Source organism: Apteryx mantelli, chromosome Z (assembly GCF_036417845.1).
Source record: "Apteryx mantelli isolate bAptMan1 chromosome Z, bAptMan1.hap1, whole genome shotgun sequence".
NCBI lineage: Eukaryota > Metazoa > Chordata > Aves > Apterygiformes > Apterygidae > Apteryx > Apteryx mantelli.
The window spans coordinates 65,469,321-65,489,419 of NC_090020.1; the positions used below are offsets into that span (position 1 = coordinate 65,469,321).

Consider the following 20,099-nt stretch of genomic DNA (forward strand, 5'->3'; position numbering starts at 1 on the left):
AGTTTGAAAAGACAAGTAGTAGCTGCTGCTAACACTGTTGGCATCAGATGTGTTAGGGCTGTTAGCTTGTATCTGCTAATTGTTGTTAGTTTTTTGCATTAATGACAGCAGCCTTGCATTTTGAAGTCTACAGGTGACCTACTTAATTTTTATTGTTAGGCAGCATGGTGTCCCATTTTGTCTCAGCCAAGGCAGCCCTATCAAGCATGGGAAAACAGATATTACAACACATGATGACTGATAGTTGCTTGTTGAGCCATGCAGCCTCAGCCCTCAAGACAAGTCAAGACTTATTAATCTAAGGCTCCCACAGGCTCTGCCTGAGCAGGGATGTGCTGGCTTTTAAGGTCTCTTTGTAGGTTTTTTTTGGCTGATGTCTTAAAAATTGATTTGAACCAAGAAATCAAAGAAGTTTCCAACTTTTGAAAATTAAGTGGTGGGGGGTGGTCTGGTTTTGTTTTGTTTTGTTTCTTCTTCCCAGGTGAGACATATGGTATTGCTCAATGGGTTGTTATATTTCTACATATCCCTTTTAGCCAAACCCAGTGATCTTCTTAAGATGTCCTCTTAAAAGCCCCAGGATTTCTTCACTCAACATAATCCTAACAGTTACGACAGGAGCATGAAGCAAACCCAAAAGCTAGAGGTCCTCCTCCTAATCTCCAGCCTAATCAATTGCTCAGTGATGTGAATTTCTGTAGGACCCCTATGTTTCTCCATCCCTGTCCCATCATCTGTTTTTCAGCCCCTCATAGTATTTTCACTCTCATAACAAGCTTTCTATGCTGGTTCTGCTTCTTGTGGTCTCAAGCTTCTTGTGGTTTCAAACCTCTTGCCACCCTCCAACTTAGAGAACCCATTCTGCACTTGCACATTGACTGTGTATTAATTTCACAGCATCTGCTTGCATTCCCCCATCTTCTTATCTTTTCCTCACACCTCATAAAAGGAGCTTCCCACTTTTCTTCACTCTTGCCTTTACACCTTCTCTCTGCTCCTTATTTCTGCCTCTTCTTTTGACTAAGCTATTATCTCCTTGCTTGCCATCTCAAAGGCTGTATTTTATAGCTTTCTATGGACTTAAGTGACTAACAAAAATGGAGCACCTTCTTACACTTCAGAAATTCACCACAACTCTTCATTGTACCCCATATTTCTCTAGATAGGAGTCATTTGGGGGGAATTATTCTCGTTCTAGATAGTTTCAAAGAGGGAAATGTGCATATATTGCAAACTCTTTGGGGTGAGAGTGGGACCTAAAGCACAACTAGTCAGCACTGGCTCAATACTTTATATTTTTTTAAAACAACAAATTATTCGGTCTTCCTAGCTTTGCCTTCAGTGAACCTCACCGGTCATCGATCCCTTAGCATAAAGAGGTCATGCCGAAATCCTGCAGTTCCCCGTGCTTGTGGAAAGTCCTAATAAGCGATATACAGGCACCGGGAGAAATACTTGAACACCGCAGCCGTGAGTCTTGCAACGCGGCGAAAATAGTTCTTTCTCCTTGCGTTTTTGACGCCCCGCGGCAGCCGGGGGCGCAGCCGAGCGAGACGGGCCCTTCTCCGCGCCGGGCCGGGCCGCCCCCCCCTCGCCGGGGCCGGGGCCGGGGCCGGGGCTGCGCGGGCGGGCGGGCGGGCGGGCGGCGCCGGAGACGCAGGGCCGCCCGCCCCGGCGCGGGGTGAGGGCGGCCGGGGGCGGGGCGGCGCCGGGGCGGGGCGGCCGGAGGGGCCGGGCCGCCACCCGGCCGGGCCGGGCCGGGCTGGGCCGGGCCGCCGCGCAGTTGCTGTCCGGCGGCTGCGGGGACAGGTGGGACCGCGCCGCGCCGCTGCCGCGTGAGTGCTCCCGGGGCTCGGGGAAACTCCGCTCCGCTCCGCCCCGCCGCGGCGGGGGCCGCTACCTGCCGCCGCTGCCTCCCTCCCTCCCTCCCTCCCTCCCTCCTCCGCGGGCGCGGGGTCCCGGCGCCGGCCCGACGGGGCGGGGGGCGCGGAGCCGCGGGGCCGGGAGGGGCGAGGCGGGCGCGTCCGCCCCGGGCTCCTCCGTGTCTGCACGGGGCGCCGGCGTCCCCCGGGCCGCGCTGCCGCCCGCTTTGTGCTCGCGGTGCCGCTGCCCCGAGCCCCGGCGGCGCCCCGCAGACTGTCGTGCGCGCTGAGCTCGTCGCCCCGTCTTGAAGAACGAGTAGCACCAAAGGTGAAATATGGAGAAGGCCTCCGCCTTGCGCAGAGGGGCTGCATCAAGGATTTTATTCTTAAAAAATGCCTTCTGCCCCTTCCACACGCAAGAGAGAAGAGTTGGGGAGGAATGGAGGCCTCTTCCTCTGCGGGGGCTACAGCTGGAGGCAGCCAGGGCAGAGGTGTGGCTCATGCGGTTAAGATGATATTAAAATGTAAGGCTGGAGGGATGATGTCTGGTCAGGAGTTGTCTAGCTAGCCACAAGGGGGGCAGCTCTGCCGGGCCTGCTGTCGTTCTTTTCAGGTGCGACAGGTCTCAGTGTGCTTGGCGGGTACAACCTTAAGGACTGGCAGCATCGGCAAGGCAGTGTGGTGAGGAAACAAGAACGGCTGCTGGTGCGCATGGCCAGCAAGGCTGTATCGAGCCAGCCTCTTGGACTTGTCCTTTGCGAGCATGGATCTGATGTTGGTTGTTTGAGCTGTGATATTCCAACTGGATTTTAGGCCTTCCTGCCCCTAAAATAGAACTGGGTCCATCTTGAAAAGATGTATGTGAAGCTGCAGACCAACTCTTTATTTCTTTGCTTGCTTGCAGAGGAAATCAAGTTACCTAAAGCTGTTAGAACAAATTAGAAACTGTACAACTCTGTATGGTACCCTCTTTCCTTACTCCGCTGTAACTCATTCCTTCCCAGAACTGGCTGTCTGTCTGTGCTGGAGATTACCACGTGGGAGTAGTTTGAACGAGTTTTTCTGGTTCTCAGTAGCAGCCCAGTGCTGACAGCTTGGGAATTCGGCACTGCCTAATTTATTCTGCTGCTCAGCGTCTGGGATGCTGGCTACGATGCAGTCTGGCTTGCTTAGAGCTGGCTTGGGTTGTGATATGTTTGTTGTTTATTTACACTGTATTAGGCAGTGTGGATGTACCCTAAAAATGCTTTTCTTTGGACTGGGAACATTTCTATTTACACATGTTTACTCGAAGTAAGTACAGAAATGTAGGATATAAAAAGCAAGATGAACATATGCTTCTAAGTCCTCCTAGGCAGCACCTCTCTTGCAAGTGCAGGGGAATAACACAGCCTTATGGCATTTCATTATAATGTGTCAATCAATTTTCTATTAAATAGTACTTATTTACATCTATGGTAAGGCAGGTTATAGTACAGGAAGCAATATTGATGGAATGTGTTGGGAAAGATGCCATGGCATTAGTCAAATAATACATGCCAGATAGGAGTTGACTAGTTATGAAGTTAGCTGAATACCATGCTAATTACATGCCAGTAAAAGAACTAATCAGGTCTGTTTCTGTATCCTGACATAACTTGGCTGCTCCTGCTGACTGTAGACTCTGGGTTGTTCTTAGTGCTGCTCTCTTCCTGACTTTGTTTCACCCTGCTGCAATAAACAGAGATAACTTTTTTTCTTTGCTTTTTTTCTGCACCTTGTGCTCTTGTGAGAGCTCTTGCTCTTTCTTGTGAATCAATTTCTGCTCAGTACTTCTGGTTTAAAATTTATCTTGTCTGTTCCCTGGGCCTGCCCCTGCCAGGTTCCTTATGTGTGGATTTTTGAACTGTTAGCAGTTGTTGGATGAGGCAGAGGAATAAACAACTCCCCGGCCAAATGCAGGAGGCGTGTGTGTGGCTAAGGGAAATGGTAGGAAGTCACTTCTCTGCCGTATTCGGGTACAGGAAGTGGAAGGGAGCTGGGATCCCTTCCTGAATCTTTGTTAGTTACTGGGGAAGTCGTTTGCATTTGCCCTCTTCTGGATCTAGTTTTGCAGACGTAAGATGGTCTCTCTCACTGACGCTTGGCACCACCACTGCTGCCCGGGGCGGCAACCCCCGCGGTTCTCCCAGCTCGATGGCGCGAGCGGTCCCTGGTCCTCTCTGGCCAAAATGAGATAGTTTAGCTCACAACGGGGGGTAAACTAATCTGACTTGCTTTGGCTTGCTACAGGAGGGTTTGTTTGTAAAATGTGAATTGCTGAGCTGTGGCAGGTAGGCAAGGATGAGCAGATCAGGTGGTGCCATCTTTCAGAGGTATAGCTGTTTGTAAAAATCGTTTTATGGCTTAACTTTAGTATTGGTTTCAGGCTAGTGGGTGTCTGAAGTTTGAAGTTACTTCCCTAATCCTGTGTAGCTGAAAAGGAAGAAATACTATTCCTCCATTCCTCTCACTATTCCTTGTTGCCCGAGCACATCAAAAGTTTGAGAACTGTCAAGTTCGATTACATTTTTCTCTATTGCAATTTATAGCTGCTTCAAACAGCAGCTGAATTTCTGATAGGCCTTTCTGACTATTCAGGAAAGGGCTGATCTGTACTTGGAAGCTGCCTCTGAAACTGAAAGGGCAGAAGCGAAGCACAGGGAAACTCGAGCAGGGACGGCTAAGAATGATTATTGCCATAAAAAAGATTTAAAGCATATCACAAAAGCTTCACAGTTGTTTTAGATTTAATTTTAAGAGCTTTCTGCTCATTTCAAAAAGAAATTACATTAAAAGCTGGGCAGTTACTCTCCGTTGTTCCAGAGTGATGGAGAGCAGATCTCGTGCTTGGTCTGGGGGAAGGAGGGGAAAGTGAAATGGGTGGACCAGTGTCCTACCCCCAGTAAGGGGGGAGCCCCCCAGGCTAAGCACTGCATCTACAGAAGGCACATGCAGCATCAGTGGTGAAGAGTAGATCTTTTACTACTTGATAAATGTTGGATTATTAGAATAAAAACATACCATTAACAAAATAATTTTTTATGCCTGATTGTTCTTTTTAAATGCAGTTCCTTTACAGGGCAAGAAAATAAAAGCCAAAGCAGGTCATGCAATACGGTTTTATGTTTTGTAAACTGAACACATGATAACAGACTACAAGAAGCTTTGAAAAGTTACAAGTGATGTAGAAGTTCAGAATTTTTCTATTCCTCTGATACTAAGATGAAAACCAAAAAGTATTAGAAATTATTTCAGCTGATATTAAATCTGAAAGTTTCTACCCTGATGAGAGACACTACAGCAACTCAGACGTGTCTTTGCTTTATCACCTGTCTTTGGTTTCAGTGTTTAATGTTGACCTCTGACCAGGAAATGGTGAGGCTTTATATATATATATATATATATATATATATATATATATACACTAAAACCATGTTTGATGTAGTAAAATGCTTTCCTTGTGCTTTTTGATGTATGTATAGCTTTTTTTTGATATTTTTTCCCTCATGTATTTTCCTACTTATGTTCTGCTTGCTTATGATGTTACAAGAAACATGGTTTTTTACTTATGATGTTGACTGGAAAAGATCTATATGCAGTTCATAAATTAAGTAATATGAGAAGAATGTACAGTTTAGAGCATTATAGGTGTAAACCGTATCTTGGTTGTTATCTTGATAATAGTAGAGAATCAGTGGAACCAAATTTCAGTAGGATTTTTTCCTTCCTTGAAATCCTGAGCCAGCACACACAACTAATATTACTCTTACAAACTTCCACTCCTAAAGCCTATGCAGCCCAAAATAAGCCCTGGGTTCCAGCTGTGGAGTGGCACAGATGTCACGAGGAGGCAAATTCAGGTGTTAATAAATAAACTCTATGAATCATCATAATTATTTGCCAGGAGCAAAGGAATTCATGTTGCCCCTCTTAACTGTGTCAGGGCTGTATTACTCATCAAAGTAAAAGCAACGAACACTCTTATTTCCTCTCAGCTAATGATACCAACTTAGTCTATGTTGTAGTTTCACCAGCACTTCATTTATCTTACGTCTTTATGCCCTTGTGCCACTTTTTCTGTTATGCTGGTGTGACCCTCAGTGTAGGCCAGGGCTGGGCTGCACTGAGGAACTGGTCTGGATTAAAAATACCCTCCGTTTTCTGTGGGGTTACTCCCCCTGCCCTGGGTCTGTTTCCCCATCTGTTTTATTTTGCAGCCAGAAAAGCAGTTGTTCCAGCACAAGAAAAGGGTGATGTGGGAGCAGGAGTGAGTAATGGGTGTAGGGGTGGATTAAGATGACACTGGTACCATTAAAAGTGCTCCTAAAATTACAAACTTAGCCTGTGAACCGTTGGACTTGGTATCCTTGAGCAGTCAGTATTCGAGAGAAGCCTTTTGTAGCAGCTTTATGAATCCCTACACGTTGCCTCTGTGTGTTTAATTGCATTGTGAATTCTTTGCAGTTTGGATTATCTTTTATATTGATACAGTGCCTTGCACATTGGGCCCCGTGCCTGGAGTCTCTATTCAAAGCGCCCCCCCCCCCCTTTTTTTAAGGCAGTATTTCAACAAAATGTGTATGAATATGAACCTAATTCCATATGATGCACCGCGAAACACATACAAACAGATTGTATGCACAGTGCAAAGAGTTTAGAAGTCCCCCATGGCATCTCCTGGACTGGAATTCAAGAGAATGCCAGTACTGTAATTACTGTATTCTGAGGTGGTGAGTATGACCGAGATTAAAAAAACCCAGGCCGCTAGGAATAGCTTTGCTCCTTTTATTCTTTGTCTCCTAACAAAAGAAGGGAGCAATTCATGCTGGAGTCTGAAACACAAACATCAGTTTGTTGATTTGGAAATAATTTGCATTGAATGATCAATACTGAAACAGCTTAAAGCAAAGCCACAATAACCTGATTCAGTGCTTCTCTGTACCCTTTTAAAGTATGGATACATTTTACATTGGTACCATTCCCTTTCTTTCAGGGAAGTTAGTTGAGCTGACAAATGTTTTTTGATTGGGTTTTGCCTTATCTGTTAGAAAGAAGAAATACTGGAAACTGTTATAAGTTGTTGAAACTGATGTTTTGTGATTTGTAACTGGAAAGAGTGCAAGGTGACCAAGAAAGAGAAACTTCTTGTATTAGAGCTGTTGTCACTGGTGGAAGAGAAGAGATCTTTTTGGTGAAAAACTCTCTCTGCTTAATCAAGTTTTGAAATACAGTATTTTTTAAATGTTTTAAATCTGATTTTTGTGTAAGGCCTTTACAGCCAATACTTTGTTTCCTTTTGATATAATGCATTTTTTTATCAGGGTGTCAGGGTTATAGGTCAGGTGCGCTCATTTATTCTGTTAAGTAAATATCATGATACTTGTTTACTATGTGTTTTTATGAATAGATGAGGAATGGGCAACATGGAAATGTCCATCATTATTCAGAGGAGTAATAACTGATCATGTTAACTTCTCCTGTAAAGGTGAAAATTGCCTAAATTTAAACATGTTTCAACTGAATACTTTAGTGTATTCTGCAGTATTTACATTTATGACATTCATTATAATTCTCTTTTTATTTGCTTAGATATATAGTCGGAAATATCTGGATTAAATTAGATCCTCTAATCACTTTTATAGTCAGAGCTCTGTGGCTTGTCTCTTCAGTGCTAAAATAAAAGCTTCATTTTTGAGACTTTTAAATGTACAGAATGGATCTGACAAGCTTAATGAAATTATTGTAATGCATTTTGGAAGTGGCCTGTCCACCCTTATCTCTTGTGACCGAGATGTATAGCAGGAACTGTGTATAAAAGCCAAGAGGCTAATGTTGTAAGCTAAGCATTCACTGTCAACTTCGAAATTAAACCTTTCACAAAACTTCTTTTGAGCAATGTTCCAGGGAATGTTGTTATAGATGTTACCTTAGATCACTTGAGTGGATATTATTGTCCCAACAACGTTGTTTTGGTATCACTTTTTATTTTGTGTTAAGCTGTTAAAGAGGAGTCTGCTCAAGTTTTGCTTCACCTGAAGAAGTAATAAAACTGTAAGAGAAGCTTGCTAATCATTTAGTGCATGGCTCCGGTGTTCAGGAAATCCACTCCTTTTGTGTCCTAACCATGAACACAACTCGTGCAGTTTGGACAACAGAAGTTGGGAGGAGGGAGAGCAAAAGATTAAGCTGCTAGAGCTCTCTGTGCCTCCATTCAAAGGCCTTTTAATGAGTGTTTGAAATGTTATGGGGTGAGAAATCTCTCAGTTTAATTTCAGATTATCCTGAAACTGCTTCTCGTAAACTGAAATGGTCCATTGATCAAGTAGATCAAGTATCTGAAAGTTTCAGGAAAAAAGATTCCTGGACGTGAGCTGGAAAACACTGGCTTCCAATTTATCTTTGTGTTCTTCCTGATCCATTGAGATGAGGTTGCTACTACACTTTAAAACTGAACAGCTTGGATACCCCTTTTGACCGACCTCTAAAATTATTGAAGGGAAAATGCTTCTGGAGCTGTGGAAATTATGCAGTTTGACCCTCTTGCTTTTATCTTGTAGAGGCTTTACGTAAATCCTTTTACAGTGTGCTCCACACATCGTCAGCTGCCTTCATCTAAGGTGCCAGAGCACTGGACAATGCTTAATTGAATCTAAAGAGACTCCTGTGCTAAGGAAGGGAGCTGTTTTTACAGATGGGAAAATTATATGACCCTAAGTCAGCTGTTGAGACAGTAATAGCAGTGGGAAGAGGCTTAGTCCTCCATCCCACTCAGTAGAAAAGCAGCAGACTTTCTGGATACAGTCAACTGGACAAAGCTGCAGCTGTATAAGGTGTATGAAAAGAGGTGACTGTGGATGAAAGTGAATTCCTTAGTTTGAATATGAACAGTGGAAGAGAAACTACCATGCCTGCGTAGAAACTGCCTGGGTGACGAGGGCTGCGGTGTTGCTTTCGGCTCAGACTGCAATATGTGATTCGGGAGTTCTGCATAATGACTGGAGTATTGGACTGGCATCCAAGGCTTTGGTTTTGTTCACAGATTTACTGTGCTGTTCTAGGTGATGGAAAAATTACCCTTTCTTTCTGACCTCTTCTGTGAAGCACTGAAACCTGTACGTGAAAAATGCTATGTCAGACCTTTTTTTGATAACTGAAATGCATAGTTATATATAAGCTTAATCTTTCTCTGTACTGAAGGGATTCCAGTTTTCCTCTACTTTAATGCTGTTGAACGCTGAGTAGAGTATTAGACACTTGTCTGCTTCCTGTATGCCCGTGTTTTATAGGAACATTAGTCATAGGCTGAGTACTTCTCTTCTTGCCAGGCTTCTGCACTGAAAGTATCGTTGTCTCCTGTGTTATTCTGATGTGATGCATCTACTGCCTAATGTGCTTTGTTGATGGGATGGACTTTCAAGCTATTTGTGTTTGGCAATCTTTCAGGATCAGAAAGAGGGAAAAATAAGTGCAGTCGAAATGGCCAGATGTACCAGGTTCATCCCTGCATGTTATCTAGCTGAATTGATCTATTTTAATCTGTGGCGATGTCTTGTGGTCCTGGGTGGCCTCTGAGTGCTTGGAAAGATGATAAAAACTGCATTCCTACTATGGCCCTGGAAGGTACTGATGCAAGATGGAAAATATTCAGTAATTTTCTCAGGTGGAATTGTGCCTTACAACATACCTGTAATAAACCTATACGTTAATGGAGCATATTTCATTCTGTTCTTATGTTATTATTCAGTATTTTAAACTAAGACTAAAAACTCCAGGGTTACAAGCTAACAGCCTGTAAGATGCTGCTTTATGCACTGTTCTTGAGCTTCCTGAAAGTGTAAAATACTGAAGGTTTTTTTTTTTTAATTCCTATTAGCAAAGGAACTAAAATCTAGGTAATTAGATTTGGAATAGAAATAAACCTTCACAGCTGTGTCATGTCACTTACATATTTTACCCATAATATCAGCCTCTACTTTGCATTTTGTGTTATGCAAATCACTGCATGTTGACTGCTGGGAAATTGAATGAGGAACATAAGTTGTTTTAAAGTTGAATGTGTATAACAAGATCTAGTTTAAAAAAAGTTTTAAAAAAAGTTTGAGATGCTTTTGCTAATCAAGTCAGTTAACTTTTTTAGCTCATGGAAAGTTTTGCTCTCATGTAAGCTTTTGAGGTGGAATCATTTCTAGCGGTTAGGTTGTCATCTGATGACTGTCTCGCAGCATTGCTTTGCTCTTGGAGTGACCTCCTTGTTGTCTATGTAGGCCTTCTGCTGCTCTGAGTCATCTTGATTGGATGTTTCCTTCCTCTTTCTAATGTTGGCAGGCAGCTATGAATGCCCTGTTCTGTCCTGTTTACTGAGTCCTGACCCCCAGCGCTTTCACAGGACGCCCTTTGGAAGTCCAGCACCTCTGTAATCCTTTGCAGGGCAGCTGCTCATCCCACAGAGAAGAGTAAGCTAAAGACAAACATTTACAAGACAGAGAGCAAATGGAGAAGAGCATTTTTGCAGTTGCTCTGAATACTGAGTCAAAGCAAAGTTGCTCCCTTTCTTGTGTTCTTACCATGTGTTCAACCTCTGTGAAACTGGATTGCCCTGCAAGGGATACAGTCACCTCTGAAGGGAAAGGTGCTGTGGAAAGATACCAGCTGTGCAGAGACAGCATCCAAGAGAGCTTTCGTGGTACCCAAAAGCTTACTCAAATTTCAAACAGAATCGAATGGGAGTTTATAATATATTAATTTGCCTGTATTGATCCCTGGGCTCAAAGTATAAGCACAATGCAATCTTGATGGTGTCTTTTTTGACAACAGGATCATTCTGCAGGGTTCCTTCCTCCAGCTGTCCCTAAAATTCAGACATCTCTTTGCCCTCTGTTCTCCACCCTCCATGATTCCTCCCTTGAGTACAGAATACAACAGGCACTTGCTGGGAAACATCTGGCTTTTTTTGTAAGGCATTTCCACCTCACCCCAATTTCTGAAACTATATTTCACTTTTTCAGTAACTCCAGTTAAGTATAAACCAATTCTTTCTCTACATGGATATCCTCTTTGGGATGCAGGAGAAAAACTGGATCTCACAGGCTGTTAGGAGAAGTTAGAACTCTGTTCGTGTTCCTACTGCTCCAGAAAGTCGGTGTTCTCTTACTCGTGCTGGCTGAGACCTGAGTCTCCAAACGCTGGCATAATGTAACTTCATGGTTTGCCTGACACTAATAGTAGTGAATGTTTTGCAGTAATTAACTAGAGCTTTCATCATTGTGAAGAAATATCTCAGGCTGTTGATTTTAAACAAAAATGCACGTGCCTTTGTATCTCATTGCACATCTTTCAGTGATTTGGGGCTTCCAACTGCACTTCTACAACTTATCACCTCTGGACTGGAAAGACTTAGGATGTTGCAGTGCAGTAGCTTTCTGGAGCACTTCAAAAAGCACGTTCACAACAACAGTTGATTTGCCAAGACTGAACTTGTAAGCAGCGGGGTTTTTTATGATTATGTGAGCACACTTTCTTGTGCAGAAGCGGTGTTCTGGTACTTCAGTTTGCAAACATGTTTAGCACAATTTCCTTTAAAATGGCCTCTGTCACCCTAAAGTCCTGCTGTCACCTCTCACTGTTCAGGAGTCACTGCCGGTGTTGCACTTCCTAAGGTTCAAAGTTGTGCCGTGCAGATGTGCCTGTGCAGCTGGTTCCGACTTTCTTTTGGAAGAGCCTCCTAGGGGATGCTGTTCCTCACATTGACAGTGCTCAACAGCATGTCCACTATGCTGTGTGGTAGCTTAAAAAAAAGGGGAAGAGGGCTGTCTTGAACGGTTCTAGGTCAGCCTTACTTAAAGTTCATACCTGTGAATGTACCCACCTAATGCAGTGTGAGCAAACAGAGCAGGGAGATCACATTATTTTGCTGCTCAGCTGAGGTATCTGCTTAGGACCCAGAGGGGTGGGTAGGTTGAACAAGTGCAGGCAGTGGGAAACAACGGTAAGAGAAATCAGCCCAAGTCAGCATGACAGTGGTGTGGGAGCAGTTCAGTTTTTGTAAATTGCTGCATTAAAGGCTGAACAAAATAATATGATGCAACTCCACATAGGTGTTATCAGTGCTACTGCTTACTAATGTTCTGAACCCAGCAAGACTCCAGTTCATGCAATAAAGTGCCATAAAATGGCATTAGCTTTGCATCGTGATATCTACAGTGACAGTAGCTGAGTTGAGTGCATGATATAGGCAGGATGTTAGAAAACCAGACATAGAAAAATGCTTCTTCTATTGGTATTGGTAAAAATTTTTCACTTTACTTGCTCGCTTCTTCTTTTTTTAGGATGAATATTGTGTTTTTAAGGTAACAATTTTTTTTCTCTCCCCCTCCTGTGAAACTCCTTTCTGCTGTATTTTGATATTACAAAGACAGCACCATCTCCCCTTCTCTGTCTACCACAGGTAGAAATTTATGTTTTCATTTTTTTTTTTCTTCTGTATTTAATTTTCTCCAGTGCTGAATACCCACAGATGCACTGGCATTGACTATTTGGTAACAAGATGTCTTTGAAAATTAGAAGTCTTGTCTGCTTTTCCATTGGTATTAGGCAGATTAGATGTTACCTGTGTAACAAATCTTATTTTCATTTGTTTTAAGGTGTTTCCTCTGGAAGTTGAGGTCTCATTCTGCATCTCTCTTCTTGTTTAGTTTCCAAGTAGTGACTGTTTAACATGATTTATTTAATTGTTCTGTTAAATGATGGGTAAACACAAACAGCTTTTTTTACCAGCTCTTGATAACAAACTCTTTCTATTGTAATTAATTTGAGGCATGAGATTCTCATATGCAATTCTCCCATTAATGATTGAAGAGAATAGATAATATGACTGAGCCAACCTAGTAGGTCAGCTTGCAGCTGAAGAAAGGTGACTCACTCATGTCCCTTTTCATGTTTTCACATCATATGCTTCAATCAGGCAAGTAGGTTACAAGAAATAGTATTCATAACTAGAGTCAATTCCATCCTGCCTGGAAATATAAGAATGATACAAACTTTGTATAGTGGTATAACAGAGAAGAGGTAGGGAGAGTTTTAGACTGAACACAAATCTTGGTGACTTTAGCTGAATCTGTTTGCTTGTGGCCTGCCCAAGGCCAGGGTATGTGAAGAAGGTAATGAGAACTGATACAAGGGTGCTCTCGTGCATTCCATATGTTTCTCTCTGAAAGGAGAAATGGTAGAAAAGTTGAAAAGAGTTTTACCATTTAACACTTAAATATGTATTCAAAACAAGCAATTTTAATCACTGCATAAGAAGAAATTTGGTATCTTATTTTGTGGATGCCTCCACAAAGCCCATTTGTTCTTAGTCTTCAAAAATGCTAACTTACGGTCTCTTCAGAGATCTTTGGTTGCTTTCATTCTAAGCATTTAGTCAGCACTTCCATCACCTGCATCTTTTTAGAGCTTATCTGTAAATTGTTTATGGAACATAGGAAGTATATTATTTCTAATTAAAAAGTTAATGGCACAAATTCAGGTTAAAAAAACAGAGCATGCTATCTTTGTAGTGCAGCTTGAATACCACTCCCTACCCCTCTAGGTCAGTATGGAGTTCTATATTCTGCTTTGGTTACTAACAGTGTGCATGCACTTTAGAAATACCAAAGACATAAATTGTTCTTATCTATCTATCTATCTATCAGAACTATCCCTACTGTAGGGGAAAAAAACGGAACTGGTGTAAGTTCTTCATATTGACTTGCAGAATGGATGGGGCACATTGAGTGTGGGTGTTAGCACCATTTTTTGCGCATCTGAAAACATGAGATTGCATTATAATTGTTTAGCTCCCAGTTCTCATTTTGTGAAAGCCTAGTTGAAGTGACCCAAAGCTTAGCTGATCAGGTCTGGGAGAAAAATTAAAACATTGCAGAAAGTTTTGTGGTCACATAATTAATAAGGATGAAAAAAGAGGTGCTGTTAAACCCTTCGGATGAGGAGGAGATTAACCTGAGTCAGATACGACCCAAATACTGAATGACTACTTCACCAAGGTTTTTAATAAGGATAATGATGTACCATTATCTAATGGAAAGGAGGTTGCAGTAATAAAAATAATGACATCTTAGGTGAAATCAAACCTTATTTTGACTTCTAGGTGGAAGTAGTTGTGCAGCATGTGTCACAGGGCTCACCATGCAGGCAGGAGCAGGTGACTCTGGGAGCCAGTGTCGCAGAACTGGAGTGAAATCGGAGCGCCAAGCGTGAGGCATGCGCTGGGGCACCAACAAAGGCAGCGTCCGTTGTACGCAGGGTGCCGGAGCCGCTCTCGGCACGGAGGAGGAGACAGCTAGATGAGTTGTCTGTGGGACGACTGACATGCAAGCATGCTCAACTGAAGAGTTTCTAGTTAAGGTAGGGAAGCACTGATATCAAGTTAAAATTCTAGCAGCCTTTCCCCCAACTTGTTTATGTTTTTGCCTTTCCCTGAAACACTGGAAATGCGGGGAGAGAAAATTGGGGAAGATGTGCTAATGTCTGGGGTGTTTGTTTTCCCAGCGAAACTGGGAACCCTTTTGGGGGCTTGCCCAATGTATCTTTTTGGTACTTGAATGAAACTGATAATCCTGCTCAGACTTGTAAGAAAACTTCCATCCAGGCTGTGCCTGCAGGGACTGTTTGGACTTGATGTGCCTTTCTAGGTAATGTGGGTCACTAGTCCCTAGGTTCACTTTCACTTACATCATTGTGACAGCAGGTAATTTAAGATATTAGTGATGGCAGATCCCTCACTGCCTTATTGTAGCACAATGTAATTTCTGTGGCTTCAGTTCTTGTGTTGTGAATGCCCTTGTGGATTGTGATGGACAGAGCGATGACCTGGTGAGGTGCAGTGTGCACGCTTCTGTCTAAAGCTCTTGTACATGGCTGTCCATGACTGTGCAGGACTGGACTTGATGTTCCCCATGCTCTTCCTATGTGGTTTCACCATCAGCTTGAGCTCTACTGTGGCTGAGCTGCTGCTCCCTCCTTGCTCCCTTCCTGCGCATCCCAGGCGCTGTGTTCTCCCCATTTCCCTTGCATGAGCTCTTTCAGCTGCACCCACTGATCTGACTGAAAAATAACCTTTCCCTGAAAGGTTCAGATTTCAGTTGGGTCAGTGAGCTGCTGGGGCTCGTCCTGCAGCTGCCTGAGGACCAGACCGGTTTGTCATGTCATGCTGTGGGACTGCGTGCTTGGGAAGTTCCCCCTTTCGGCCGTCACGAGCGGTTGGGTGGTATAAGGAGATGGGGAGAAGGCATCTGCCATTCTGCCCACGAGCCGAGCACAGCAGTGCTGTGTCTGCCGCACGCGAAGGACCTGAAACAGTTCCCAAATGAAGGAGCTTTCTGTGCCTGTTACCACTACTCAGCCTTGCTGTGACATCTCCAGTATCAGATCTTTTAACAATTGAATTTATAGGCAGGTGTGGAAAGAAACATGAACTGGTCTTTATTTTAGGCAGCATAAGAATGGAAAATCCATTAAGCTGGCAGAAAACCAGTGGGAAGTGTGACTGAAATGAAATGTATTTTCACTAGTTCTGCTGCTTATAGAATGCTTTATTCATGTAGGTAAATGACAGATTCGATGCTAGTTTAAAAAGCAAAGCATTAAATGAAGAGGTACTGTGTACATAATTCAGTAAAGGTAATTATACAAGGTAACCATCAGGTCTCTTACTGAATACTGCCAAAGGTGGATTTTAAAAGTAGACGCTCTAAAACAGCTTCTAGATCTCTTTCATATCTTTAGGATTTTTTTTTTAATTAAAAGAACTTGCACTTATTGTGAAACTTGCTATTCCCTTTCCAATGTCTAATGCAAAATTTACATGGAGAAACTGTTGATGCACTATAATGAATTAGGATCTGTTTTTAAAAAAGGATCATCCTTCAAAGACAAAGTCTGAAATTTAATCAAGGTAGCAACTAACTATTACATCTCTCGAAACTTGGAAATTTCTCAGAAGGCCTCTGTTACAGAACTGCCTTGCATACTTTCTGTACGCCACTTAGACAGAACTGTCATCTAGCAGGAACAGTGTTTACAAGTTGTATTAAGAAAAAACAGAAGACCATCTAATGCTAAGCAGGAAGTAGCCAGCTTGCCTGTAAGATGAGTCTTTCCAAAAATGGGTTGTGTGATTGAGAGAAGGCCTAAAGGATCAGGAAGGTAATGGAAACTCCTCTCAAGGAAATCAGTAACAATAGTTGACACCCAACCAAAATTTAAAACTTTGTTGCAGAATATAGGTGAGTAATCAACCTAATGTAATAGGCAGTTTGTATTTGTTTGCCTTGAGGTATAAAGGAGTAGTGTAGTTAAAATACATGTGATTGTATAACCAAACAATCTTGGGAAATAAGAAGGGCAGAGCTAATATTTCCCAGCTAAAGATACGATCTGTGAAATGTTCTGGTTTAACTGCCTTGTGAACTCCAAGAGGAGAATTACAATAGCATATGAAGTGATTCTGAAATACTAAAGTTTCATAATTATGTCCGAATATGTAAGTCAATATTACTCTTATTTCCTAAGCTATCATTTTGAAATCAGACCTGCCTGGGTCGATACTTTCTGTAGGCTTTTGCTGTCTGCCTATGGGTTCTGGGGGACAGAGGGTCCCCATCATTATCAGACTGCCAGCTCGGGGCCTTGACCTGCGTACCCACCTGAACCTTTGCTTTTGGCATCTGCTGCAAGTGGAAATTATCCTGGTGGAAGTTTGAGCATTACTTTTGTATTTTCCTGTCTTTTGCTAAAAGATACCTGTAAAAATAGTTTATCCATCTTGCTAATTATTTGCTTTGCTCTCTAGTGCAAACTCTTAGCACGAGTGACCATTGAGCTTTGGAGGTTGGTTTCTGGAACAGCAAAGCTTGCATTAGATCCTCAGTGAGATTGTTTCATTTTGCTCAGTTCTGTTAGGCTTCTTTTCTTTTCTTGTTTTCTGTTTAGTGGCCATTGGTGCTAAAACTTCTGTTATAAAATTGCTATTTAAAAGCAAATCTTGGTATCTCCTTTAATATTTAAAAACTCTATGTAGGGGGAATAGAGTAGCCTAAAGAATGGCAAATATCTTTCATGTGGGTTAGGCAAAGAATGTGAGAAATTTATTGTTCTCCTTAAAAAGAATGTTTGAGGCATACCAGTAATTCCCATTACAAGGATCACTACTAGCCTTTGTGTACTAACAGAATTTGAGCACTTGCAACAACTTAGTACCTACTTCTTATCACAAGGAGGCTGACTTCACATGGTTTGCTGTGGCATTTGTGGCTTTTTTGCTTGTGAAAAAAATGCACATTGTTTGCTGGTGTAAATGATCTTATTGTCCACATTTGCTTTTCCTGTAAAGGTAATGGTTGAACTTGAAATTGGTTCTGCAAAGCTGTGTGCCTTAACTCAGCTGCAGGTTGGGGGCAACTGCTTCAGCTGTCTGCTGAGCCCCAGGAAACCAGAGGCCAGCAAATTACTTGCTCTTTTCACATGGCTTTTCCATCAGTTGGCTCATTTAGACCACCGTTTTTATGATGATGAAGACGTTATTTGTTTAAAGGTGTCTTCAGAAATAATGTTAGTACAGCTTGCTTGAACCTACATGCACAGTATTACTTCCACTGATATTTTTAAATTAAAAAAAAGTGCTCTTTTTTTCCCCAAGAGCTGAGTACCTTGTGTATGTTTTTGTGAGGTGATTTCAGTGCTTGTTTTCTGAACACATGTGTTTGAGAGGGCTGCTTATATGTTCTTTCAAACTTTTTAAACTACAGACTGAACTTAAGTAGTTGGAATTTTTTTTTAATTGAGGTAAATCACTTCTGATGCATCATTTAAAATAACCTCATTTAGAAAATTAGTCTGCCAGTCTGACTTCTGTAACTTTGGGAGGGTTTGTTGCATTCTGGACACTCTTATTTTTAAAAGAGAATTTCTTACTCCTAGAGCATTTTATTTGCATTTTATAATTTTGCCATAAGCAGAAAGTGGAACATTGGAAAGTAAAGTGCTGATTCTGCATGTACCTCTGCAGGTGTGTAAACTAAATATATATTATCCAGCTTAATTATGTCTATACAGATGCTTAATGTGAAGATGGGTTTGCAGCATGAAGAACTAACGCTTTGTACTTAACTAATGGTTTTCTCTGTCCGCCCCCGGTCTTCGTTCCTTCAGGCCAAATATTTCCAGTCTCATATTTATATGGATAAGTTCTATCGAATCAAACTGCCAGACATTACGGGGGATTGTGTTACACCCAAAGCATTATCAGGTTGCTTCTTAGCAACATGGTTGCATGGTGAGAAAGCAGCAGTCTTTCAAAAATGGCTTGGTTGCTGCTGAAGCATAAGCTAGTTGTCTTGTGTGGGGGGTTTTCTTTTATTCTTTTATTTCAAAAATAGAAGAGGCCTTGATCATATTTTTTCCTGTATTTATGAGAATTTTAGGTGTGTCAAAGAAGTGCAACATGATAACGCAAAATAGCTCCCATGCTGCTATTAACCCTATTTATATGTAGTTAACAAACACAAAATCCTAAAAACCTAATGTAATGCAAACAATCCTTCACAGAAGTGGAATACTTCCCTTGCAAAGGAAAACTAGGTAGCTAATTAAATTTAATGAGTAGAATTGTAAAGCACATTGAAAGTAAAGTAGTGTTATATACAAATTTGATTTAAAATAAATCTTTTAGATATAAAAAAAAAATTTTGAACAGCAGTCACTTTCTTGCAGACATTACTCCTGCTTTTAGAATAATTAGTTTTAGTTTATTATACTTTACTTACTTTCAGATGCAGAGTAATTTATCAGTTTGCCAATGTATCTGTGTGTTGGGGCTGAGCTAAGGTGGCTGCTCTCTGACTGGTGCAGCCTGCTCTCAAGGACAGTAGCTAAACTGCAAAAATTTTGGAAGTTTACCAGCTGCTGTGGAGTTCTGCCTGGCTGGCTTGCTAGGAGCGAAAATACACCTTGAAGGCAAAGCGCCCCTGCTCTATCATTGCTTGTGAAATGTTTTAAAGGGAGCCAAACTGCAAGTCCTGACCAGTGCCGGGGTCAGGAGGGGGCAGCGGGGGACTGCGCCTCTCCCGGGGAAAAGGGACCAAGTGCTGTTTTCATCCGCTGTGCTTCTACCAGGAGCGGCAGCTCGCTGCTGGAAATAGTCTGATTCCAGGTAAAAAGCTTACTTCTGGTCACAGTGGCTAGCAGGTGAAAGAGTTGCTATTTAAACAGAGACAACACATTTGTCTGACTCCTAATACAAAATTAAAGTGGTGTTGACAAGGTGAGAGGGTAAATGTAAAGAATTACGTATTTGTCAGCTTGATGAGAGAAGGTTGTACCACGAGAGGGAGGAAAAGTCAGATCAGCTCCTCCCCCAGACCTGCAATAAATGGCAACCACATCTTGAGCCAGCAACCGCACCAGAATTTTCTGGATTTTTGAGAGCATATTTTGAAGTAGCAAGTTATTAATTTGACATAGGGTTTGGTCAGCAGGTTGAGCTAGCCAGCCTGAATTGCAGTAATGTCTTTGTCAGGATGGGAGCAGGAAGACTGCGAGTGTGCAGTGAAGTTATTAAACTATTGTTTTACTGAAGTGCTGATTAAATATAATGTGGTTATTTGGATTCAGTGAATATAATTTCATTGAAACGTTGAGCCATGCTGTGCACAAGGTGTCTGTAGCTTTTGGTAGAAATAACATTGTAGCTGTTTGCCATACTGCTGAACTGTGTATCTTCTGTTTGCTGGGCCTTGTCTCTTCATAGACTCATGAGACTGAAATAGGAAGAATATTCGATTTTAAGGATAACGTAACCAATCTATTTTAATAAAATATTCATAAAACATAGTTTTTTATTCCCTCTCCCCCACCGTGCATCACTGAGTGACTTGCAGCTGGATTGCTGTAGTTATCATCAGACACTCTGAAGTTACTAGGTGTTCAAGACAGCCTAGGCTTTACATTTGATATCATCCACAGTTTGCCCTATGGAGCAAGATGGTGGGTTATTTAAAATTTACCTCTGGCCATACAATCCTTTTCTCATGTGTGATTGCTATTGCCAAAAAGAAGAGCATCACTGAAATCTTCTCTAGAAAGGAAGGGGATCTCCCCTGCTTGTCCTGATTTTGCCAACACCTTTATAGCTGTAGAGTTTTATAACACATTAGTGCCCTT

The 20,099-nt window shown here is 42.1% G+C and overlaps 1 protein-coding gene across 2 annotated transcripts in view; it reads left to right on the top strand.

Annotated features, from left to right (window-relative positions):
- The first annotated feature begins 1,758 nt into the window (after nt 1-1,758).
- ELOVL7 (ELOVL fatty acid elongase 7) overlaps nt 1,759-20,099 on the top strand; it is a 34,153-nt gene continuing 15,812 nt past the window's right edge. Inside the window, exon 1 of one of the 2 annotated variants that reach the window (XM_067315893.1) lies at nt 1,759-1,809. The gene's annotated coding sequence lies outside the window, so the exon portion shown is untranslated. Of the gene's footprint in view, nt 1,836-20,099 lie in introns of both variants that reach the window. The other variant, XM_067315892.1, reaches the window with a different exon arrangement.